The sequence below is a fragment of the Salvelinus fontinalis genome, chromosome 6, assembly GCF_029448725.1.
Source record: "Salvelinus fontinalis isolate EN_2023a chromosome 6, ASM2944872v1, whole genome shotgun sequence".
NCBI classification, from domain to species: Eukaryota; Metazoa; Chordata; class Actinopteri; order Salmoniformes; family Salmonidae; genus Salvelinus; species Salvelinus fontinalis.
Window position 1 is genome coordinate 27,392,191 of NC_074670.1, and position 27,295 is coordinate 27,419,485.

Sequence of the window (27,295 nt, forward strand, 5' to 3'; positions counted from 1 at the left end):
TTATTTCTCAACTTCCTTAATATTAAGCACATTGCTTATATCTACAACAGGATTATAGTCTGGCATGAAAATAAACCATGGGGAAAAGCACCCCCCCATTCGCTATTTAAGAGCATAGATGACATGTATTTTTTCCCACTGCCTCTGTTTCAATACAGGTGCATGATAATAGTCCATTCTAAATCAAAACAAATTTCACACATATATTATTTAGTATATGTAAAGATGAGATTAAACCAAGAATAGTCTGATGGTTCACAATATTAGCTTATCACTTGTGAATTATATATTAACACTTGTGAATGATGCCGAGAAAAAGTAACGATACCTTTTTTTTTGCAACATTTTCAAATCCTATTCGCACACCTCATGTAGCCTAGCCAATAGGCCTATATGTTTTAATAAGGTTTGTTTCACAAAGGGTGTAGAGCTTAACTGGCATACAATAAGCAGCATGTGAGTTTCAAATTTGGGGAGGATAATTTTCACCATAAAAAAACTCACCTTTATAATAAAAGCATTACATGCATAAATTGCATTTGTGGTCACTTTTGATAATGGTGTTTTCCTCTAATGGAACATATGCGCTTTTAGCCTACTACCATGTGCGCATTGCTGTACTTATAATGTGAAGAAATAGCCTAATAGTTTATCAACATTTTAAGCTAAACGTTCTGATCTGTTGCGTCAGCCACATTGCGTAAAAAAAGTTTGGGGATGCTAGTGGTTGTATTAATTTGGGATCTATCGCATCCCACAACTGTCTGGAATATTTATTTCTCGCACAGAATAGGTCAACCTTTGCACAATGAAGAATAGTAGATTGACATAGGTTAGTGCTTTTGCTGTTCGTTCAGCCTACTCATCTTGTTTGCTGACGAAAAGTAAATGTGGACAGATCTTCCAATATCTTCAATATTCACCTCGGAATTGGATAAGGACGTGCACAGTTGTGTCCCCGATGTGTCGGTCTTCACTTGTAGCCTGTGAGAAAGACCCGATCACGCCATGGAGCACGCAGCACTCAGGGAGAAGGGCACAAAGACCACTGACCGCAAAAGGCATGGATTATTTTTTAGGCTGCATTATGGCCACATAAAGGGAGAGTCACATCATTAAAGTCGCATCATGCAGCAGTACAATGTATTAAAAATCTAAACATATAGCCCAATGTTTGCAGAACAACTAAAGTTAAATTAATACTCTAAATTAAGCATATAGGAATATATATATTTCTTTCTTTCTTTGTTAACCACTCAACACAGAATAGCTGCATGTGCACACTCCCTCAAATTGTTTGGAGAAAATATCCTTTCTATTTAATTCAGCTTTGTTCAATTGTAATCTTCATACTATAGAATAATGCCATGAAATTCTAAGGAAATCTTGTCTGCTAAATAAACTAGTGTAGGCCACAGCCATTTGGCATAGCCAGATCAGGACCTAACATAAGGACAACTCATAGTATGCTATTCTGTCTTCTGAAATATACTACATTTTTTTCATATCATGCTTCTTTAGACCTGTCTAAAATAAGGAAAACCCAGTCGCGAGCTGCCTAGTGACACGAGCCTACCAGACAAGCTAAATGTATTTTATGCTCACTTTTAGGTAAGCAACACTGAAGCATGCATGAGAGCACCAGCTGTTCTAGATGACTGTGTGATCACTCTCTCCGTAGCCGACGTGAGCAAGACGTTTAAACAGGTCAACATTCACAAAGCCACGGGGCCAGACAGATTACCAGGACGTGTACTCAAAGCATGCACGGACCAACTGGCAAGTGTCTTCACTGACATTTTTAACCTTTCCCTGACCAAGTCTAATACCTACATGTTTCAAACAGACCACCATAGTCCCTGTGCCCAAGAAAGCGAAGGTTACCTGCCCAAATGATTACCGCCCCGTAGCACTCATGTTGGTAACCATGAAGTGATTTGAAAGGCTGGTCATCGCTCACGTCAACACCATCATGACGGAAACCCCAGACCCACTCCAATTCGTATACCGCCCCAACAGATCCACAGATGACTCAATCGCACGCCACACTGCCCTTTCCACACTGGACAAAAGGAACACCTATGTGAGAATGCTGTTCATTGACTACAGCTCAGCGTTCAAAACCATAGTGCCTTAAGCTCATCACGGGGCGGCAGCGTAGCCTAGTGGTTAGAGCGTTGGACTAGTAACCGGAAGGTTGCAAGTTCAAATCCCCGAGCTGACAAGGTACAAATCTGTCGTTCTGCCCCTGAACAGGCAGTTAACCCACTGTTCCTAGGCCGTCATTGAAAATAAGAATTTGTTCTTAACTTACTTGCCTAGTTAAATAAAGGTAAAAAAAAATTAAAAAAAAAAGCTCATCACCAAGCTAAGGACCCTGGAACTAAACACCTCCCTCTGCAACTGGATCCTGGACTTCCTGACGGGCTGCCCCCAGCTGGTAAGGGTAGGCAACAACACATCTGCCACGCTGATCCTCAACACCGGGCCCCTCAGAGGTGCGTGCTTAGTGCCATCCTGTACTCCCTGTTCACCCACGGCTGCATGGCTAAGCACGACTCCGTCATTAAGTTCTGACAATGGTAGGCCTGATCACCGACAATGATGAGACAGCCTATAGGGAGGAGGTCAGAGACCTGGCAGTGTGGTGCCAGGACAACAACCTCTCCCTCAATGTGAGCAACACAAAGGAGCTGATTGTGGACTATAGGACTACAGGCCCCCATTCACATCGACAGGGCTGAAGTGGAGCGGGTCGAGAAATTTCAAGTTCCTTGGTGTCCATATCACCGACAAACTATCATGGTCCAAACACACCAAGACAGTTGTGAAGAGGGCATGACAACCCCTTTTCCCCCTCAGGAGACTGAAAAGATTTGGCATGGGTCCCCAGATCCTTAAAAGGTTCTACAGCTGCACCATCGAGAGCACCCTGACCGGTTGCATCACCGCCTGGTATGGCAACTGCTCGGCATCTTACCGTAAGGCACTAGAGGGTAGTGCGTACAGCCCAGTACATCACTGGGGCCAAGCTTCCTGACATCCAGGACCTATATACTAGGAGGTGTCAGAGAGAGGCCCAAAGAAATTGTCAAAGACTCCAGTCACCCAAGTCATAGACTGTTCTCTCTGCTACTTCACGGCAAGCGGTACCATGCAGGCAAAAAATGTGGCCGACAGGATGCATGTTATGGAATATTTTTTATTCTGTACTGGCTTCCTTTTTTTCACTCTGTCAATTAGGTTAGTATTGTGGAGTACCTACAATGTTTTTGATCCATCCTCAGTTCTCCTACCCCAGCCATTAAACTCTGTAACTGTTTTAAAGTCACCATTTGCCTCATGGTGAAATCCCTGAGTGGTTTCCTTCCTCTCCGGCAACCGAGTTAGGAGGACACCTGTATCTTTGATACACCATCCAAGGTGTAATGAATAACTTCACCATGCACAAAGGGATATTCAATGTCTGCTTTACTTTTTTTTCTTCCATCTACCAATAGGTGCCCTTCTTTGCGGGGCATTGGAAAACCTCCCTGGTCTTTGTGGTTGAATCTGTGTTTGAAAGCCACTGCTCAACTGAGGGACCTTACAGATAATTGGATGTGTGGGGAAATCATGATTAAAAATCATCTTAAAACACTATTATTGCACGCAGTGCGAGTCCATGCAACTTATTATGAGACTTGTTCAGCAAATTTTGACTTCTGAACTTGTTTAGGCTTGCTATAACAAAGGGGTTAAACATTTCTAAAAACATAATTCTACTTTGACATTATGGGGTATTGTGTGAAGGCCAGTGACACACAATCTGAATAATCAATTTAAAATGCAGGCTGTAACACAACAAAATTTGGAAAAAGTCAAGGGGTGTGAATACTTTGAAGGCACTGAAATTGTTGATATTAGTTGGCAAAGGTCTTTACTTCAATATTATTAAGTTTTGATGTACGTCTAATACATTTCAATCATTTTTCTGGTCAATGTTGTCCAAGATCCCTTTTTTCCATCTGTTGGACCAGAAATGAAAGCCTTTGCTTATTCCAATTTTTGGGGATGGAAAATGGTAAAAAAATATATGCATTAATTTCTAAAACTTATAGACTCTTGCCGTTCATTTGACACTCGATTTGACATGCTCCTATAAACTTCACGTGTGTGCTCATGGGTCCTTTTTGATAGAAATGCCCATTATATACTAGCAAACAGGAGCAACTCTGGAGGGGGGTGTTATATTTGCCAAAGACTGTAGAAGAGACAGGTTTATACTGAAAATACTCAAACTAAAACAGAAAACACTTGAGTTTTATGTTATACACTCAAATAGTAGTGGACTAGTGAGGGAGCAGAGCACTACTCCTGCCATAGGAACACTGGTCTACAGTTCAAAGGCAGCGTTCAGTGGGATTTGTTTTGGGCTGCGGGCCGGTCACACATGAAAAGGCTGCTTTATCTGCCCGGGTGTTCAAGCCTCGACCTTTTACCTTTCATGCAGCGGGAATCAGCCTCCCATGTCTGATGTCAGGTAGAATCTCCCCTCTCACATTGAAGGCAGAGGGCCTGGAGAGTGTCTACTGACTGACTGAACTAGGGAGAGTGTGTGAGATACTTAAGACAAGGAACAGATTAACACCGATAAAAGCTATTCTGCAGTGGTCCTTGCATTGAGCCCTGAGTAACCCCCTAAAATATAAGCAATTTGTATCTGTATTGTTGAAGATAGTATACTGCACACTAAAATATCAACAGCTACACTACATGGGCAAGATCTTTGATCTTTGCATGTAAGGTCAGAACCGTAAGGCACTCACGACAGAATAATCCATCAAATAAGATAAAAAATGGGGCATCATCTTTTCTCCCCAATTTTCGTGGTATCCAATCGCTAGTAATTAATATCTTGTCTCATCGCTACAACTCCCGTACGGGCTCGGGAGAGACGATGGTCGAAAGCCATGCGTCCTCCGAAGCACAACCCAACCAAGCCGCACTGCTTCTTAACACAGCGGTCCTCCAACCCGGAAGCCAGCCGCACCAATGTGTCGGAGGAAACACAGTGTACCTGGCCCCCTTGGTTAGCGCGCACTGCGCCCGGCCCACCACAGGAGTCGCTGGAGCGCGATGAGACAAGGATATCCCTACCGGTCAAACCCTCCCTAACCCGGACGACGCTATGCCAATTGTGCGTCGCCCCACGGACCTCACGGTCGCGGCCGGCTGCGACAGAGCCTGGGCGCGAACCCAGAGACTCTGGTGGCGCAGCTAGCACTGCGATGCAGTGCCCTAGACCACTGCGCCACCCGGGAGGCCCAAAATGGTGCATCATTTGTGTGTAAGTTCAGAAAATCTGTTGCTGTTCTTTCAACCATTTCAGAGGACCACCTCCTGTTCATGCCTGAGGGAGCAGAGCTATTGGCTAAAAGGTGGTGCAACACAGTAGGAGCCACAGTGTCGCACAGAGTTGCCACCACCTTATTCATTCTGCTGCATGTGTCATAGCCTACACAGGTGCCATAGGCACAGGGGTCACGACTGAGTTATGACGTATAGCACAAACTACAATTGCATGCCACAGCAGCAGGGCATATGGGCAGAGAGATTTGTGTTGGAGAGGTTTTGTGCATGTGTGTATGTCCTTCTGTTAATGCATATATACATGTATGTGTGACTGTGTGTCAGCCTGTCAGTGTAGTCGGCTATACATGTGTCAAGCTATCAATTGTGTATGCATATATACACACACACACACACACGTCCATCTCTTTGTAAGTTGGATCAGAGCACCCTGGGGCACAGAGATAACAGTCAGTGGTGTGGGCTGCTGGAGTCAGGCCAACAGCACTGCTGAGAAATCCATCACCTTACCCACTCAGCACCAGAGCCTGCCAGGACTGACCACAGTCTGCTCATAACAAACACAGCTACACTATAGTTAGGAAACTGTTACTTACACCCAAAACAGGAGAAAACTAACCTTTAAAATTAAGTTACCTCTCATTGGCAGCGGGTTTTGTATTGTTTTATGTAAACAGATCTGTTTATTGAGAGCAGTTACAAGCTTTGCTGTGTATATGCTTACGTTGCCTTGTTGGCAGACATCGCCAATATCAGGAGAGTCACCTACAGCTCAGGTTTCTTTCAGAGCAGGCAAAATCTCCCTCTCTGGCTGCATGGGGCAACGGGCTCTGTGGAGGCTATCAACAAGACAGATCTCTCTCAATTTGTGGTCCAGGCAAATCAATACTTATATTCAGTATCACCATGGTCACCCGAGCGAGGGTAAAGGTAGAATCCCTTCTGACTGTATGAACGATAAAATATTAGATGATGGATGACAGTCTGGCTGCTCCATGCAAATTAAATTGCTACTCGGAATTTAATAGAATTCAATCAAACCAGAGTGCCACCACGGTTTTGCGTATAATCATTGCAATCCACACCTGAGGCACGGAGGCCACCTGAACAGAGGGACAGGAGTCTGATTAGTTAGCCATTCATTGGGGCAGACATATCCACAAACACAGGCAGTAACTGGGCTACTGATCTCTCTCTCATCCTACCCAGTGGGACTCTGTGCTTTCACCCCAACCTTGGGCTGTAGTCCCAGCACCAGCTGTGGGATATTTACAGCCTGTTGCCTCATGTTCCGGCACAGCCATTCCGCACGGCTGGTCCACTTCCACTCTGCCTGTTGACTGACCTCTTGTTTGGTTAGACGGGTGTGCATTGTGGCTTATTACTGAAGCATTCAGTGTGAAGGTGAATCTGTGTGAGTGATATGGTGGAGAAATGTATGGTGGTGGGCTTGGATTCTTTGGAGGAGAGGAAGGAAGGATGGGGGCTGGACCTTGGTCTGCGGTTTGGCTTGTGACTGGGCTTGTGCCTGTGTTCACGCTGCCAAAACTGGCAGGGGAATATGATCCCACCTCCCTCCTTCTGTTCACCAATCGTAGGGTGGGTTTTTGGTGAGGGGTTAGCTGCAGTGCAAGAGCAGCACTTCTAGAAGGGGGTGGGAAATTGGAGGAGGTTGGACAGGTTTTGGATGGGCGGTAAAGAGATCTGCTCTCCTCGGCTCGTGAATCACGCCCCCGCTGCCAGTCATGTCAATACTGCAGTCTACCCCAACAACAAACACACACGATACACAAAGACACAACCTCAAAGCACCTTACTGTCACGGAACTACTGCCACCACACATACAACGAATCACAAACTCCTACACAAACAAGTCTGCCTTCTGCGACACTCTCACTTAACTGTGCATAAAAACACACATTCATATGCACAGAGGGCCACAAGACTGGTGTAGTCAGGTTTGTTGTTGACAGAAGCTTGTCTCTGTCACCACGTTATTAGTGTGGCGATGTGGTTTGACCTGTCAGGTGACATCACAGACTCATCCACAAACAGGACCACACCCACTCACCCAGCCCTGGGAGTTGGAAACTACTCCCATTCACCTGGAACACTCCTGGGGCCATGCCAGAACAAAATAAACACAGGTGCTTGGGTAGAGTAAAGTATCCCTTGCTGCTTTCCACACGTTCTTCCACCAGTATGTCTCTAATGGGAATACTCAACCCATCATCTTTCTCTTTATTCTCAGCCTTTCGGTTGGTGAAACCTAATGGCTGCCCCTCCCCCACAAAACTTCCCTTTCACCTCACATCAGATGAGGGCCAACCAGCGCTGAAGGTCTGAGAGAGAAAAACACCCTCCAGACAAAACATTGACGACATCAATGTGACATTAGGGAAGAGGGTGTGTGTGCGCAGGTCTGTGTGTGCAAACGTTGGTTGTGGTCACCAGTCGAACATGTTCTGTCAATGATGCCTCACAAAAGAGCTAGACAGAAAAGATCAAGATAGTTGACTGGCACTTAAGTACAGTCATCGATCACTAAATAGTATCACGTTTGTTTATTTTTAAGACTACCGGTGAGTGGGTGTTGGAATGTCTTGGTTCAGCCTTATGTCGAATTTGAAACCATTTTCCTGCTCTTTTAAGTCATTAGTGAATAAAAGCTAATGTACATATAAACATGACAATGAGTCTGTAAATACTCAACAGCGCACCAAACCTTGTGATGTTGTTTTCAGGAGATTACCAGTATTTAGCACAACTCTACGTATAGAAGGAGCTTGCCATGTGTTTACCAAACATGTGGTCATTTTTTGGTTAGACAACCAAGGTTCTTTGACTAACCTCATTTGAAGAGATCAACCTACTTACACTGTATCCTGCACATCTCCTATGCACCTGCAGTGACTCTCACAAGATTTCTCATCGTTCTGTTATTCTTCGTGGGAACTTTTATTGAGGCTGCATGATCATTAGCAGGGCTTTTTGCTCAGAAGTATCTGATCAGTGACTTTATTAAGCGTGCTACATGAATATAATTAAAGGAAGTAAAATTGACATCTCGGAAAAACTCAACTCATTTTCGGTTAGCGTCTCAAACCCCTATTGAAAACAGACTCGCAGTGAGCAGCCAATTGCAATGGAAAAGTGGAAAATTGGAGTTAACTAACCACACTTCACAGATCAGTAGCTTGAAAGAGTTATTCTTCTCACAGTTATGTGAGTCACGAAAGAACAGACAAAAATAAAACGATAATGTAAGGCCATATTTCATAGCATATTAGCACAATGCTAACATTTAAAAAACAAAAAATAGCATACCCTTAGGCTATTACTGTATGTAGATGGAACTTGGATGAAAACTGTCTACCTAAAACCTATCAAATAAACCAAAATGTCACTTAGGCCTACTGAGTCACATGAGCTGCTGTAGAAGAAGTGGGGAATTCACAAAGTAGGCTTTACCAAACCACCAGGATGGAAACTGTTAATAGTGTTGGCCCCACTGTGTGGTTGACAGTGAAGCACAGGCCACACAGTAAGTCACTTCACAGTCTGACATCTGCCTCGTAAAGTCCTCAGGATGTGCCTGAGCCACACTAGCCTCCTATACTGATTACTAAACCACAAAAGCAAAACATAAAACACAGTAACTACCCTGAACATGTGGCTGTTCTGTGAAAGAATATGCTGAAAGCACAGTCTTACAGTAATATTATTCCACCAAGACAACTTTTTTTTCATTAGAAAATAAACCAGAGGAGAGGCCTCAGACTGTGTTCAGGAGGGACATTTTTCTGTTTAAATTCATTAGGTATTTAGCTCGAGCAACATTTGCGTTAATGCACAAGTAACGTTGTAAGGAAGCAACAAATCTTATATGAAAACGCAATGCCGGTATTGGTTGCCCTTACCCTTAGCTGATCAGTAGACTGCAGTCAAAAATCAGAGGCAAAAGTTTAAAAAGACTCTTTAAAAAAAAGGCAGAAAGCACCAGCAAGCACTCTGAATTGAATCCAAAAGACTCTGTTACAGTGGCACCCAGAGCATTCTAAGTCAAAGTTCAGGCATATTCCCAGTGAGAGGGGTCCAAACAAAGTGTGGTGAGTCCCGTCCTGCGCATGACTGGTAGAAATGACAACTGCAGCAGAGCCCCTCACACTGGAGACCCCTTCCCCATACTCACCTTCCCTCAGGACAACAACCCCCCCTCCATCCCCAGGACAACAACCCCCCCTCCATCCCCTGGACAACAACCCCCCCCCCCCCAACCAACCCCCTCCCTAACTCTTCCCAAGTCACCCTTTGCCCTAATATGCAGTCAGGCTCTGTAGTTTGTCAGATCCTCTATACACCCCCCACCCCCCCCCCCACCCCCCTCTATTCCCTGGCCTGTACACATGTGTACATTCTCCCTTCGGATTCACAAGCTGCTGTAAGTGCAGTGGCAGCTGCCCCTACACACCTTTTGTTCCAACAGCCCCTCTCCCCCTACCATCTCCTCACACATGCTCAGCTGTTGAAAGGTTTGGCACACCGGACTAGTGCTGGTCTATGCAGACCCAAATCTGTAGATGTTCTGAAATGGTCTTTTGACCTACTCATCTTTTCTTTTACACATGTTGTGTGTAGTCACATAGTTTGCCTCAAATTGCTAGTGTGTCATACAAGAAGGCAAAACGTTCAAGGGTACGACTGAAGGCTCTGACTTGACTAGCTATAATCTCACAATCAGGCCCAATTAAAAACTGGAAAACTGGAGAAATCCACATGAGAGTTGAGAAGTGATGCCATATGTACAAGTTGTCATTTGTGTCTGTTTCCAAGAATGACTCTGCTTCCCAAGGAGTAAATCTCAGGCTGTGCCCTTTCCTGACCTTTGAATCTCTGAGGGGGTCGAGAGGGTGTGGGAAATGTGAGGCCAGGAGTCTGTTGAACAGTTGTGTCATTGAGTTTCCACAAAACACAGCAAATATCTTAATGGGTAAAGGCACGTCTATGTCCAGAAACCAACTGGGTAACAAAGGGTTGAAATTCCGAGGAGCAATCTCGCCTTGAAGCAATAACTTATATGGATACATCTGAGGGAGGGAAAAGAAATGGCTCCCTTTGAGTATCGGAGAAGAAATCTGCACATGGATGGGAAAAATGCACAACAGCCCTAAACACAACAAGACACTTTGAGGACACAATTACTTCAACAACAAAACACCAGTGATTGGTAATGGCCTTATCTCGCTGCCCCTCTCCAGGTTTTTCCCTTCCTCCCCCTTATCGTCTATGTGCTAGCAAGGCAGCCTGGGGCTCTCCATATTGAACACATTGTGTTGGCCCACAGCCTAATAAGGGGATCCATGTGACTGCCTCCGCTCTTCCGGTGACTAATGTGAACGCTGCCCAGGACTGTGTGGTGCTGCTGGCCCACGTGTGGTGGTAGAGTACGGGCATCAAGAAGGGAGAGGGATGGTGGTGGTAGAGCTGCAGTATGGAGAGTATTAAGGAATGAAGGCATTTATGTTTTTCCCTGAAAAAAGTCACAATACCAAATGGATCATTGAATTATTATGCTGGAATGTAGTGATGGGGGGGAAATAGACAGTTACATATCGGGATATTCTTTTTGCCGATATATTGTATTGTTTTGACAATATCGCAATATTATTTTTGCGCTAGTTGGCTGTACCTGTACCAAAACTCCAGTATTTTTCCTTTTTTCAAAACTCTCGCTTGTCCCGCTGCAGAAGACATGTGGTGAGCAATATGTTTGGAACGTCGAATCTCAGTAAAGTCACAGTATCAAATTGCAATACATATAGAATCACCATACATATCGTATCGGCACCTAAGTATCATGATGGTATCGTATCGCAACCATACTGGAAGGGATATTTGGTTTAGAAAAGGACATGCAAATAAACTTCCATAGAGCTCTTATACCTCCCTGTGCTGGACAGCTGCTTACCCTAGGAGTCCAGATTCACTTCGTTCAGGGTCTACCCAGGCAGAGAATGTGGATACTACTTACACTAGTGTTGACAGTATACCAAAAATTCAGTACTTTTGAGATGCAAAAAATATATAATTGTTTGGTTCAAGAAATTTTGTTTTGTGCGGTACTTCTGTCAAATGTGTTTCAGGTGATAGACAGACTTGATCCTTTCAATCAGCACACTGAGCGCAGCCCCTTTAATAAAGCAGGTTCTTTGCACTATGGCTTTAGAGCACACAGTAAAGCACCTGCTCCACATACTCATTCATTGCTAGAGCTGTCTGGGCTGCGTTAGCTTCCCACTCTTGCTGCACAGAAGTTAACACACCTGAATAATGCTACACAGCATGTAGAAAATGTTGAAACTGTTCATTACTGTTCACAAAACAATGTCCATACAGGCTAGAACCCTTTTACAGTGCAAGACGATACCGGTATAGCTTCCAGCTTTAATTGTAGGTTCACTTTCATTGCTAGCTTAGGCTACAGCTGAATTCACTACCCTAGTACTTTGTGATAACCATAATGCAAAATATGCTGATTTCAAAGCTGTGCAGCAGCAAAAAAATAAATATATTAATTCACTTTGTCTCCCTCGCCACCAAAAAGCTCATTCACTTCTTCGTCTCCCTTGCCTTCCGTCTGGTTTACACTAGATTCCATAGCCAAAGTCAGATTCCACAGCCACATTCTGTCTCAGCAAATGACCTCATTCAATTTCTTAAAGAAGCAGCACACACTTTTATAAAAAAAGAGATCTTCATCTTCTTTATTGTACTGATCAGTACAATAAAGTAATGTTCTCCTAGCAGTTGCCAATAAAATAAGTGTGTAGCCCCATGAAATCAACTAAAACAAGCTCAATAACTCAATGCATGCACACACTTGTTGAATAATATGCATTCCCCTGTACTGTGAAGACCTACACTACATCTTGATTCACCCTGTTTTACCATGTTGTTTTGTAGTTAGATTGTTCTTACCAAAGTCAAATTGATTGTATCATTGATTGTATTAATGCATACATTGACAAACATTTGCAAATATAATGCTGAACTCAAAAGATGCCCAACGATTGAACAGAGCAGGAGCCGGGTTTTTGTCTGAATCAATTGCCATTCTGTGACTTAGCTAATATGCATACTTTTTTTTGCTATGGTACCGTTTTGGAATTTAGTATCGTGATGGTACCGAGTATTGTGATACTAACCCTGGTATCGGTATCAAAGTCAAAATTCTGGTATCTTGACAACACTAACTTACAAAGTACACTTTTAAAATAAAATAACGGAATAGAGATTGAACCATGAAAGGTGCGTCTTTAGAAGGAACTCTCTGCTCGAACAGCATAACAGGAAATTCACAGATGCTTTATTCAATACAAGCCCATTTGGTACTCTCTTTGTAAATGACTAATAGATTTGTGAACAAACATGATACGCGTTCAAGTGTTTGACAATGAATACCCTAATTATGCAAATCTGATTCCTTCTCAGGGACTACATAAAAAAGCAAAATGACAAAGAAACTGCAGTACAGCATTTTAATTTCGTGACAATTGATATTACAATTGTGTCAACCATAACAACAATAACTTTTCAGTATCGTGAAAACAATGTTCTCTAATGCATTATTATAGTAGAATAATCTTCAGGGTAAAAGTAGTAAACCCTGAAATTCTGACCTGAGGTCTGATGTGAGACTTGACAGACATTCCTTCAGGGTTTGACCATTCAGCACAATTTTCAGTCTTAGGTGGCAACAGCTGCCACTAAGATATTTGGGGATTCTCAAAAAGAAGATGCCAACACATCCGACCCACTTTACCCTAATCAGCCTCACAACATCATTAACATTTAGCAACTAATATGATCTCATTCATGAACATCAACAGTGCTTGGAGAGACAACCAAAGGACTTGACCCAAATTCTCTGAACAAGACTACTGTCCAACAACAACAACATGGATTTCTGTTAGTGTCTCTCCCTGAGAGTCTTGAAGGCATTCTCCTAATCAGGGGAAATTTGGTATCTCCCAGCCCTGGGAGCTGTCACAGCTAAAGGGTAGAGGTCAAGAGGAGCGAGACGAGTCCTAACAGACGCGGCAACCTGTTCCCTTCAGCCGCGCCTCGCTCAGCTGCCACCACAAAGGTCCCCTGCCTTCACACAGAGGCAGTCGCCAGAAACGACACTCGGAGACTACCACACAGCAGAATGACCAATCTGGGAGGTGCCAGACATTTAGTCTAGGCTGAGACAGAATGAGACATAACGTTTATACTCAAAGGTTTATCAACAGGATGTTGTTTTGATTGTGAACAGATTAGGACATTTCAATAAAACCAATGCCTGTGGTCTCATTATTTTGTAAAGACAAATAATGGAATCAATGGAAGTTGTAGAATCATGATATCAGCTTAAATTGAGCATATGTTAAAATCCAATTTGAGTATACTTGATGTTGAATATCTGTATGAAATCTACTACAGGCTGCAGATTATACATGATCACTGGATAAAAAAAAAGAAGGGACGAAAACAAGAAAGGCTCCCGAGTCCACATTCTAATCTATGGTGATGGGTATTAGGCTTGTGCGGTAAACCTTATACTGGGTTATAGCCACAGGGTGGTTCTTCAATATCGTTGAAAAATGATTTCTTTGAAGTTTTTCAATAGATTTTAATATTTGTAGCAATTTGTTTTGTAAATACCTGCAGTCAACTTGTGCAATGCACTTTACCTTTCACATTATTTTATGAAGCTTACCTTAGGTCCCCAGAACAGTTGAGCCAGTCATGCGTTTGTAAATAGCACAACTGGAGAAAGCGGGAGCAAGTGAGTCCAGCTGTGTATTGACAGGGGTTGCGTTTTATTTTGAAAGTCAGTGTTTTTTTAAACTTTAATAGAGTGATCAGGGACGTACAACTATAGTTTCCTTCACAGAAAATATATTAGTGCAACACATTCAGCAGAAAATAGCTTAATTTTCATCAGATGACAACAGAAGTGCAAAGCTATTTGGCTGGCAGCCACACAAGTAAATGAGCTTACAATGAAAAAGCAATGTCTTTTTTTACAAAACAATGCATGGCCATCATATTTCTAATGTTTAGGCCTATCATAGAAAGAATGTAGTCAGCTACATTTCCTAATGTTTTGCTTAAAGATAATCTTGCATTTTACTAGAGAAAAATTGGTTGACAACACCGAGAAAAGTATGGCGAAAAGTAGCTACACATCAGTCAGGGCACTGTCTGCTGATAAAATGCCCATCTGTGAATTGTCATCCAAGTTAAGAAGTGCAACTGAAGCACAAAATCTGTCTGATGGCGAGCAGAAATTATTTGCACAATGACATTTGCACAATGTCTCTTGTTCATTCGCTTGTAAAATGTCCAAACTCACCAAAAACGGCATTCGGTAGCTCCTACACACATACATATATATATATATATGCATAACTTTATGAGCTGGTTTGCCTGTCTTTGCAATTAGTTTATTTTCATTTTCACTCGTTAGCAAATTTAGCTAGCAACCTTCATGGAAAAAAACGCTATTACTTGTGCTTATTTTGTTAGCATTCTGGTAATAGACACCCAATGGGATTTTTCGCGTTTTTTGGTGCCCTCTTGTGCACTAAGCCTGTAACACCGTAAATCTCAGGGTGAGAGAAGGATGATATGAAGATATGAACATCTGGATACCGCCCAACCCGAATGGCTATTTCTAGCCATTACAGTCAAAGGGAATGTATTGTCCTATAAGATTCAAGATAGGATTTAACAGAAGAGGCAACCTGTGCTTTTTCAGTAAACCTTTTTCATATTGGGTCCAGAAGTCTGTCCTTCAGATCACAATGGACTGGTATGGACCACAAGACCTGTGCTAGATGACTACTTCGGTATTTAAGATGGAGGCAGCTGACCCCAAGGGAAAATAAGACTGGGGGGGTATATGCTCGGCATGGCACGGCCCAACTGTCATTGCACACAATGCAGACGAGGCGCTGTGTTGTGCACAGACACCCAGGCGACGAGACATTTGATGTACACAGTGGGGCGGAGAGGCCTCCACAAAAACTCCTCCCTTCCTTATCCCCCATCTAACACACACACATCTCAGAAACAGCTGACGTTTTAACAGGCTTACAACAGCTGACAGGCTACAGGTGGGTCAGAGGGGACCCTTTATAACCCCCTTCCTCTCCGTCCCCAGCTCCATAATTCCTCTGAGCCGCACACACAGACAGACAGACATGCCAGTAACCACCCGTCCAACTCAGTTGACCTCTCCATCTCTAACCCACCTATTCTTTGGCCCTTTAAAAAAAGAGCTTTATGACCTGACAGCATGTGTTGGAGAGGCTTGGTTTGACCACGCGGCTCAGTGTGTGGGCACTGTGTACAGTATGTGAGAGCGTCAACACATGCTACTCTGGTGTTGACTAGAACTATGGCACAAGCAAACCCGCTAAGCTCCTTTGCTGATTCCCTTACGGATGTCCTCAGTGGTATTACCAAACAGCAAGACCACAATGGAAATAGAATAATTGACTACAGTTTTAATCCGGAATAATTTCTCAATGTTTTTATGTAATCTGTAGACATTATGTTACATGATGCCCTATTTTGTATTACATTTTTGCTTTCAATTATTAAATAATACAATCATTAAAAAGGTATACAAGTCAGATGTTCTTAAACCTTTTCAGGAGCATACTAGACTGACACACACAATGAAAATGAATTGCAGCAAGATATCAGTTTTACAGGTAGTGGTAGAAGGTCAACGCAGCTGAAGGGGCCTTGGGCTGCAGTTAAACTACCAGTGGTTGCAGCGCTCTTCATACAGGGAGCTGTGATCACAGTCTCAAGGGTGACAGACTGACTGAAAGACTCGTGAAAGTTGAATTGTGAGGGAATGCTGTCTTCATATTTAGGACAAGTAGACAGTTTGTAAAAGGCTAAAGCTCTAGAAGAGAGGGGATTTGAAAGCACAGCACTTCTTTGGATTGGATGGGAAAACCAACCATGGGGTGAAAAAAAAGAATTTAGGATGTGGGTATTCGTGCTGTGTGTGCAAAATAGAGCAGAACACTTTTCCTCACTCTTGTCATTTACCTTCTCACCCTCCAATCTCTCCATCCATCTATCCTTGCTGAATTTCTTACATTTTCTCTCACTTATTTTCTTCCTCTCCATGCTTCTCTCTATTTCTCTTTCTTTCTGAAGAAAATTAGTCTGTTGGCTTTTAGCTGTAATATGATAACCATTTCAATTATATAAACAATAGCCAGACTCCTCCAGAGGAAGGAGTGGTTAAGATGCACTTGGAGTGTCGAGGCCAAAGCGCACATGGAAGCTGACTTGTAAACACATAGCGTGAGTGTTAGAGAGTGAGTGTGTGTGTGTGTCTCAGTGGATAGATGTCTCTGTGTGTGCACATAAGACTGTGTGGGATGAAGAGCATAAGAGGCCTGGGAGAGAGAGAGAGAGAGAGAGAGAGGTGAGGACGAGTCAGTCAGCAAACACTCTGAAATGAAATGTTATCTAATACATGGAGAGGAATGGTGAGGCTGTCGGTTAAAAATTGTGAGAAAAATACACTATCTAGAATGTCACTGCATTTTCCCCATGGCAAACTAACTGACCACCTGCATTGCTATATAGTCCACTCTGGTATTGGCATGTGCGCGTAAGCCAACAGCTCACAGTCACAGTGTGGGTATAGCCCACATGATGAGATTATTATGGACAAAAGAGCAAGATTATTTTATTTGTCAAATGGCAGCCAAACATTGATCACCATGTCATCAGAATAAGAACCTGGATATTTATTGGAAAGGAGCATCAAGCTCATCACTGTGCACTTTCACCATCCTGTGAAGTTCATCATCATTTATTTAATCTGTAGACTAATAAACTGCAAGCTTTCGAGTCGTGGTCAGAGGACCACACAAACTTGCCACCGCCATTTCAAGCATATTTAATTTTACAGATACAAACTGATCCCACCTTGTCTAGCATATTTTGTTTGGTCTACATTTGGAAATTTGACCAACAAATTAGCTGTTTCCATCAGGAATATCATGATAGGACATGTACTTTACTCGCATAAAAAGGTTGGATGTAAACCTGATTATAGACTGTATTTCTGTGGTCCAAAGGCTGTATGACATGCAGTAGTCTGCCATTTCAACACTTGTTCCATGGTAACATCAGATTGCCCTTCCCAGTTGTTGTCCACACTACTCAGATTGCTGCTGGGGATCAGTACCAGACCAGCACCAATGCACGCACACACACGCACACAATGGAAAGTGTGTCACTTTGGAAGGGTGGAGAGGGGATTTTTTTACTCTCTCCCTCTCCCTGACTCACTGTAACCATTCCCAGCTCTTCTCTGCTTCACAAGAGAAGAGGAATAAGCCAGCCATCTTCCCTCCCAACGTAACTTAACACACCCTGCATGGAGCGCACGGCTAACTCAATGAGCCCTGTGCAGATGGCCCCACTACTGTACCACATATGTACAACCATAAAACTATACCACGCCGCAGTGAGGAAAGGGTGATATACATTCAATTGAGGGCACAACTTACAGCATTTGCCGTAAGTCAGTGACATAACAAGTGTAAGACACAGGTTTGGGGGGAATAAGATGGGAGGGGAGTTTGGAAAGGATGAAGAGCAAGTAATGGCAGGACTTGAGATCAAAGGGAAAGAGGGAGTGAAGAAGGAGAGAGGAGTGTGAGAGGCGGAGGTGTAGTGTTTCAGCTCGGGCGCTTGCCGTTTCAGCTGTGCCGAAGTGATGGCCAGCCCCTGCTCCCGCACCACGGTAACCCCGTCAGCACAGCGGCATAGCTGGCGCTTGGTCTCACTCGCTCTTTTTCTCTTTCAGTCTCAAAGTTGGGATTATTATATTTCTCTACAGCTGTGGAAGTCTCTTCATTTCTACTTGTGTCTCTCTCCTGAATGGTTTTGAACTCTCGTAATGATGACAGACCTTCCCACTGTACTTGAAGTTTTCACATTGTCCAATGGATTCAGCTGCATTTTCCAAAGAACACGGGTTGGTTGTCCCAAAGGCCTCATCCAATACTCTGTTTAAATACAGTTCACTGGTGGTTGCTGATCCTGATCCAACGTCCTCTCCCCTTACATTAAATCTAATATTACCTGAACACACTGGTTCAGGTTAGTTATGAACGATTTGTGCTCGACTCAGTAGATTTTCTAAATACTGTTCTTATTACCTTGTTTCTTTGAGATCTTTTATGTAGAAAATGACAGAAAAAAGGCTTGCCTGATTTGAACTGAATGAACACAAATGTAATTAAATTGACACCACAGTCAAGGTCACGCTGGCCCCGGTGTGGTGTAGTGTAACACTTTGTGTACCGAATCCCTGCTCATCCCTGCTCATCCCAGACTCATTTGTTAATGATAATCTTGCATATGTGTTGCATTTAGCCTACATGTGTTGTGATGTCTTGATCCCACCAAAGACCCCCAAAAAGCCCATTCGGTTGGCATTATGCAAGATTACCCTTTCTATTCGCAAAGAGTATATTAAGGAGGGAAATTTGACTTCATCTGGATAAAGCCTCTGGCAAAACTACTGAGTGGTAGAGAAGAAGAATGAAAACAAAAGGATATGGACACCGTCATGGAACGGAATGAGGGAGTTTTAATATACTCCTACAGATTCCATAATCCCAGATAAAAATACATGTTACGTGCATTCACCATTTTGATTTATTCATCTGTTTCTACCTACTAGCCAAAAGGAGGTCAACCCAGATTTCAATATTTTTCTCCAAAGCTGTATATTTCAAGCAGTCTTTAGAGGCAGATTGAATAAATGTAGTGCTCTGAGCAGAGTATTTTTAGAGAAAAGCAACAACTGGATGTAAGGATTTACCATAGATTTTTTTCTCTTCAGCTATATTTTTACGAAACATTGATCACTGTAAGCTATAACCTGATGCATGATTGACATACATATAGAAACATGGTGAGCAAACCAATCACAAGACAATGGTATCTGATGATAAACCAACTTTTGAAGAACTGTTAAGATGGGTCATTTCAGTGAATTTAGCTGCCCTTACAAGAACCATGGAAGATCTATTCATTTTTCGGAGTCCATCTAATCAATGCGAGATGTTAACATGCTTACTAATGCTGTTACAACAACAAAGATCAAGAGTGACCATTTAGAGCTGTGAAAGGAAAGGAAAGGAATGCTACAGTATATTACATTAATAGGGAATCATTGGTATGCTTTTATGACCGGCAGTACAATGGAACGCTAATCGCTATACCATTCACGGCTTTAAGTCTGTGGTTGAATTCTAACAAGCAGAGATATGGAACATAACTTCCCCTTCAAGAAGCGAGCAGCTGCTATTTTTGCTGTAAGCCGACACCGGTGGTCACACAAAATCAACCACCTCGTTTCAGGGAACTCGGTTTTCCAGAGTGACACCAGTCAGTTCTCATAGTTTTTTAGTTCAGAGAATGGATGTAACAGATTCAAATGCTCATGAGATTACTCTTTGGTGTGTTGGAGCCGTTTGAAACATTGCGTCCTTGTACCCAATTAACTGGTGCGAAGTTCTACATGCTCAGGTTGAAGGTGTTTGAACCTCCGCTAGAGAGCAAGTAGCCGTTTCAAGTCAAATAAAGTATTTCTAAATAATATGAGAGGATTTCAGCTGTTTCTCACTGCTATTCAGGTTATTTCATAACATTCAATCACCTCTGCTTATTCAAAATGACCAAGAAAAGGTGGGTGGGAATCAAATCTGAAGGGCAGTAAAAGATGCAAAATGGGAGCCTCAAATAGACTACCTACAATCTTGTTGAGAATATGTCAATCTTCTCTACTTTGCCTTTAGATTGGGGGTATGAACAGTTGAACTGTTACGAACACAACCTTCTGTCCGTCTCCAACCGTTCTGGACAGCATGCTAGCCCCTCCACTTTGTTCAGAAGTTGAAATCAAGCAACCTAACATAAACTCACCCCATTCCGTACAAATGTGCGCAACCGCAACATTCAAAACGAGGCTACAAAGAAAACTAATGGGACTGTAGCGACTGTGTTGACTTCAAAATCGGGGGTGTGAACTAGGTTTCTATTCAAGCGTTGATCGACATGGTAATGGCTTTATAGTATTGGAGAAAAGTTGAAAAAAACGGACCCTCCGTTACATCTAGACGTGTCATGTCGTAACGTACAGCACGCATAAAGCAACTATTTCTGTCTTACAATCTCTCTCCACCAGGTGTAGCACTTCTCTCATCCTTTAAAAACAAGAAATGGACAGTGACGCGGGTAAGGGGGGATACCTAGTCATTTTTTGCGTCTTCATTGCATGCGATCATCATTCTCAAAGCCACTGTTTACTTCTAAGATCACTTTAGCACCGCCCTAAAAACCTGATTCAAATTCGACACAAACCTTCAAATAGGTATGTAATGACACATTATATAAACTCTTTATAGTGTTTTATTTACATTTTAGAGGCAATAAGGTGATAAGTTGAACAGATCGAGTGACAAAAAGTAATTTTCCCACACGATATATCTCTCCTCACTCTCACGCATTAGTTTCGCTTCCCCACCCGCCATTTTTAAAAAGACCCAACGGGGCTCATTGCCTGCTTGAATTATGCAGAAACGGGCAGCGTTTAGGTCATGTAATTTATTCTGTTGGAAAGGGAAGAAATTGTGCTTTACAATGGTATTGACATTACAGTTGATCTGGAAGTATTACGTTTTGGGGCGCTAAAATAAGGGCAATTGTACGGACCAAGGCGATGTACGAGTTTACGTGAGTTTCCGTTACATTATTTCTCAGAATGAGAACGAGTTGCCAACTCCTTATATAAATTGTGCTTTTTATGGTTATTGCACATTTATAAACGGACTAGACAGCTAGCAACAGCAAGTCTTTAGCTAAAATGCTACTAGCGGTACGTGTTATCGCAATGCCGCATGCGAAAAACTGAGAATACATTTTCCAGAATCAATGTTCATTGATAGTCCCATTTGAGTAGTGTCTGCTCTGCATGCATAGAGTTGAGACATAAAAATTGTATGGTTAGAAATTTTCATTTATCCTCGATCACAGTACAATAATCTCTCAATGTGTTTCGGTGTCCATATGACCAATTCTGTTGGACCAAACCTCAAATGCAAATAGGGAGTTGAAACCGCTTGTTCGAAAGTAAGAAGTGATCCCTCAGCTTTGTTGTTGTGAGTGGCAGGGGGAGGGGCTTGGTATGTGTGTAAAAGGTGCAAACAGCACAGAAGGAGCAGAGGAGGCAAGGCCAAAAAGACAACATGAGAACAAGGGGACAAACACTCATGAAAATAAAAACTTGATTCTTGCGATACAGGCATTTGAAATATCGTGCTAAAACATACATTCGAATGAATCTAAGCCCCGAATCCCAGCCCTAACTGATCAACAACATTTGAATAGAAAAAGCAATCTCTTCTCCTATAAAAGTGTGAGTTGTCTCTGTAGTTAAGACCCACGACGTCATTCACACACACACACACACACACACACACACACACACACACACACACACACACACACACACACACACACACACACACACACACACAGTCAGTTCAAGGCACCAGCAAAGATGTTATTGACTGGAAGAGACATGAGGCGAGGGACACGAAATGAAAGAATCAAGTTTTCGGTGAAAATCTGCTTGTTGCGTTATGGTTTGCATATTTTCACAAACAAGGTACTAGGTAAGTGAATCGATGTTTGCTTCAACTGTAAGCTAGCAAGGAAAGTTAGCCTTACAAAACTGTAAGATGCCGGTATCACCTTCTTGCATTTAAATTGCTCTAGCCTGTAATGGACATTGTTTTGCAACCAGTAATGAACAGTTTCAACATTTCTACATGACGTGTTGCATTATTCAAGTGTGTTAACTTCTGTGCAGCACGAGTGGTGATGCAGCCCAGACTACCAGTTAGAACAGTGGTTCCTCAGGACAGGCTAAAGCTAGCAATGAGTAAGTGGAGCATGCATGGTGCTCTCGTGCTATAAGGGGACATTGGCTGCGCTGATAGACTTAATCCTCTCTCAATCAGTAGACGACGTGAAACACGTTTGACAGAAGAAACGAAAGTAACAAAAATTCTAGTACCGAACCGTTTTCATGTTCTATTACCACTGATCGGTAGAGAATCTCATTATCACCATCAACCTGTTCCACTCCATGGTCCAAACCACTCATCCCTAAGCGGGCACTTCACATCTCCACTTCTCCCACAGTATCCCCTCCACTGGCCCCCTCTTTCCTTCAGGGACCCTAGGGCCTAGTTGACCTCCCTGCCCTCTGGACTGGAGCCCTCTCTCCTCTGTGCCTCTCTGCACATGACCTTAATTGATGTTTAACCCCTAATCAGCTGCTGATGGTTGAATTATTATTTATTTTTTTATTTAAAAACTTTATTTAACTAGGCAAGCCAGTGAAGAACAAATTCTTATTTACGATGACGGCCTACTGTGGAACAGTGGGCTAACTGCCTTGTTCAGGGTCAGAACGACAGATTTTTACCTTGTCAGCTTGGTGATTCGATCCAGCAACTTTTCAGTTACTGGGCCATCGCTCTACACGAGGTCAGCAATTAAGAGCTTGCTGGAGGATAGATTAGTACTGGGTTAGTAAAGAGTTTTCTGCCCTATAGCTAAGGAGAAGCAGAGCTCACTGGGCTTTAATCCTTGGAGGGACGGTTGCCAAGACTGCTTCCCATATTACACCTCTATAGATCTTTGCCCTGTGCAGAGGTCCTCTGGCTGCAATTTCAGGATGAAGCATTGAGGGGAGGCCATTTTGAAATGACATGGAAAGAAAGGGGATGGAGAGGCGAATCATGCCAGTATACTTCTCACTATAAGCACCTTTGGCTTGTGGCTCCATCAAGCAAAGAGAGAGGGTGACATTTCTTTCCCTTACAGTGTGCTGGGGTAAAGTGAGGCCCTGTGATGATTGAATCACAGCCATAATGGCAGAAGGCAGGACCCTGCTGTGCAGCGGAGTTCTTCCTGCTCTCAACACTCAGCGTGGGAAAGCAGTGGGCAAAGCTGCCTTGGAATAAAAGAACACAAAAAAAAAGAGGCCATGAAACAAACACGGCGAGAGCACACACTCAGTATTTTATACTTGATATAACTAAAATGCTCTCATTCTTTCCAAAGCTGTTGGTTTGTTACAGGTGGAACAATTGGGTTCTTCGGCATGACAATAAGCAGAGGCTATACTTATCTGACCTATACTTATCTAACCTGACTGAAGTGAAGATAAGACATCTTCCTTCGCAATAGAGCGAGATAACATGAGATCAGCTGTAAGCCAGTGCATGGGAGATCAGACAGACATTTAACTTGAACTGTCCAGGCATAATTTTAGCCTAGGGTTAGGCAGTGATTAAATCACATCAATATTTGTGTCATGCAAGGGGTGGCCAGTACACCATTGATTGTCCCAGAGATTAGTGCTTAATTGAAATTCCTCTGTAATTGGAGGAGAGAAGGCCTTGACCAATAGGATGTTCTGGGCAGCAGGCATCTTAAGGATTTAGGGCTATGCTGATCACTCACTCTTTAGTCTAATCCATAGATTGCTAGACCCCCACTTCTATCCCTTCTCAAGTATCCTTACTCTCTCTGTCATTCCCTCCCTCCATATAGATGCTCACGCCAAAACAAATATTTTACATTCACATACGTACCACACATAAAAATACAGTAATTGTATGGGCACATACTCAAACACTTACATGAAAACATATTCAGTCATTATTCCATACAGATTGCCACATGTGAGATGTCTGAAGAGCACAATAGCTGACCATCTGTGTTTGCAGTTAAGCAGGTCGCTGCAGCATTAAAATGATTGTTATTCCATGGAGAATGATTTAACAAGAGGAATCTTATTTTTTTGACTGGAGCCACCATGTGGCATGGCTATTCTGAGGGCGCCATAAAAACATTATGTTTTCACTTGTGTAATTACAGAGTTATTACATAGGTGTAAGACCAACTTAATGTAAAGTGTTTCCCATTTGCCTTTAATATAACTTAAGTTACATTTTTGTGTTGCCCATTATTAAATAGGAAAGAAGGAGGAGCGGCAGGTAGCCTAGTGGTTAGTGCGTTGCTAGATTGAATGCCTGAGCTGACAAGGTAAAAATCTGTCGTTCGGTCCCTGAACAAGGCAGTTTGCCCTCCGTTCCTAGGCCGTCAATGTAAATAAAGATTTGTTCTTAACTGACTTGCCTAGTTAAATAAAAGGTTAAATAAATAAAAAATTGTAAGAGACTTGTCAGACATAGGCTAGTAGGATGCGGTCACGCTTCTCAGGCACAAAAAAGGCTTTTACTTTGCTGAGCCTAAAAGTTATTTGTCGTTTTTAGGCTCAGCAAAGTAAAAGTCTACTTACACTCAATCTGCCAATTTAGGCTGTGTGTATGTGTATGTGTGTGTGTGTGGAGAAATAAAGAGGGTGCAACTCATCCAATCCAATTGCAATGCCTAAATACTTTAAACTATTTCATGACATCCTACCGTGTCCTGTGGCACATGCGGAATGATGGCGGGAGCCTCTAATGATGTCAAAATTGAGGCCAGCACAGGAGACTCATGAGGGCCAGTGTCTTCCAGAGAGACGAGAATAGATAAGGTAGGGGGAGCTGTGAGGGGGAGGGGTGTAAAGCTCCCATTAGCTCTGACATCTTGACAATGTCAGAGACAGCAGTTATTTTGTATTGGTTGGAATACCCAGTCCATGGCACTGGTCCTGACCCATACTGTCTCAACGATGAAAACAGATTAGCCTTTATCTTTATATCAGGGTGAAAAGTGTAATTTGTTCCCTGTCTTACCTGTAAGTACTCCTCAGCGGGAAACACAGGGGTATGTCCTTAGGGGGACAGCTCATTTTCCTGTAATCTCCTACTCGGTCTCTGACTGCTCTGAGGCTTACCAGGGCTGGTGAGAACCTCTATCTGGACTGTGTTCCTGAGGACCCTGTCTCTGCCATGTGACACCCTGACTGGAATCACAACGTGCACTATACCTGCATGCATAGCTGAAACACTCATCAGTTTATGCCCCTCATTTATGGGGGGAGGGGAAAGACATTAATACATTTAATCCCACAAGAGAGACACTAAACTGTCACATATTAAGGTTTAAGCAGAGCATTAATTAAAATAACTAGACTTCCTATTTTACTGTAAAAACAACATGCAAGGGTAATGGAAAAACTGACAGAATATAATTTCTCCCTCTATTGAATATTGGGAAAGAATTCCTATTACAACACACTAATTACACTGAAGATTTATCTACACATGCTATCTCCAACACTTTCACGGGCAAAATGAATTCCGGATTTTAGGAGTAATCAATAGTTTGTTGACACTTTTCCCGTGGGGAAACAGCAATTACACCACAGGCAACCATTTTTGGGCCGTCAAATTCTTATACAGTCAGGTCAAAAGTGGTTTGGCAATGTTTAACATTTGATGGACGCAAAACATTAACGTTGGCTTACATGCGCATTACGTTGATACCAAAGGTTCCTTAAATTAAAAAAATTCTGACACCTTGATGCTCTCTTTGCGCTATTCTATGCTGTGCTGTAATTCTCTTGCCGATGGAGAAGGAGACCATCGAATTGCGTGTCTGCCAATTAGGAATAACCAACAAAAGCCTCTCAATAGGAATAAAGTATGCAGTAAACTATTCATTCTACTCACTCAAGTGAAAGCAATTCATAGAATTGAAGAGTAATCGTGTCAAAACATCGGTGACACTTTTAATAAATCGTTCTGACAGCTCCTAGTGAACAGTCACCACGGCTGTTGCGCTCATGAAGGAAGAGAATCCCTACATCCATCAATTATTAGCGTTTATTAACTGTGCTAGTATCATACCATTGAGGCGACAAAGTAATCCCTAGTTTGCAAGAAATACAAACCAGTAAGCAAACTCTTCATCATGTAGTCTACCCCTGACACTCAAAATAAAGCACGAGACAGCGCGCGACCACCACACCGAATTATGGTTGCTTGGAGTTGCCCTCAGTTCAATGACATCAGAAAGTGGCCATTCGAAAGCAACATGTTGTTAAATGTAAGTTACTCAAAGTAAACAGATGCCTAATGTTACTGACCAAACATATTCACTAGCAGGTAACGTTAGCTAACCTGGGTAACGTTAGCGAGCTTGTGAAGAGTGACTTACCCTGTAGAACTGTATCCACATCTGTCTGGTAAAACCGGAGATTCAAAGATATATGACTATGTATTTAAAATGTTGATTGAGGAATAAAGATTATGTTAACAGTCTGTCTGTCGACGTCAGTATAAATTTAAAAAATCGTTCCTCTTGATGTACAATGTAACTATTTAGTTCTGTCAAACGATACAATGTAGCTGCTGCTGCCCAATCTATCTTGATTGGCACTGCTTCATGATTGACACTAGCCGGACCAATAGGCAAGAGATATTCGTGTTGTTTAACCAATCACTGGAGAAGTCAGAGGATTTGACTCGTCAACGTGAAGTTAGTAGAAGGTGATCCGTGAAGTAGGAAGGACTAATGGTGAGATCATGTGTGAGTGTATCACTCCGCCTCTTCTGTTTTACTGTAAGTGGGAACGTCTCTATTTATTAAATCATGATATCCATTGTCTCACTTCTCGAATTTACGCACAGCGTTTGAAGTAATGCAGTGTGTCATTTCAATTGTGATGCCAGTGATTTCTTATGTGCCTTATAGCGTAATAGCAAAATAAATATTATCTTTCCTCTTGTACGGCTATTGAATGTGGCCAATCATCTGACCTTATACGTGTGCGTTTTCCCTCAATACATTTCTCTTGCATTTAGTCTTATTATT

At 42.6% G+C, this 27,295-nt stretch overlaps 1 protein-coding gene across 8 annotated transcripts in view; it reads right to left on the reverse strand.

Annotated features, from left to right (window-relative positions):
• The window catches only part of LOC129857525 (myocyte-specific enhancer factor 2D homolog), a 70,798-nt gene extending 43,860 nt beyond the window's left edge, over positions 1–26,938 (reverse strand). For 2 of the 8 annotated variants that reach the window (XM_055925855.1, XM_055925852.1), the window contains exon 1: positions 26,639–26,937. The gene's annotated coding sequence lies outside the window, so the exon portion shown is untranslated. Of the gene's footprint in view, positions 1–26,638 lie in introns of all 8 variants that reach the window. The other 6 variants (XM_055925860.1, XM_055925859.1, XM_055925854.1 and 3 more) reach the window with 5 other exon arrangements.
• Between the last annotated feature and the right edge of the window lie 357 nt (positions 26,939–27,295).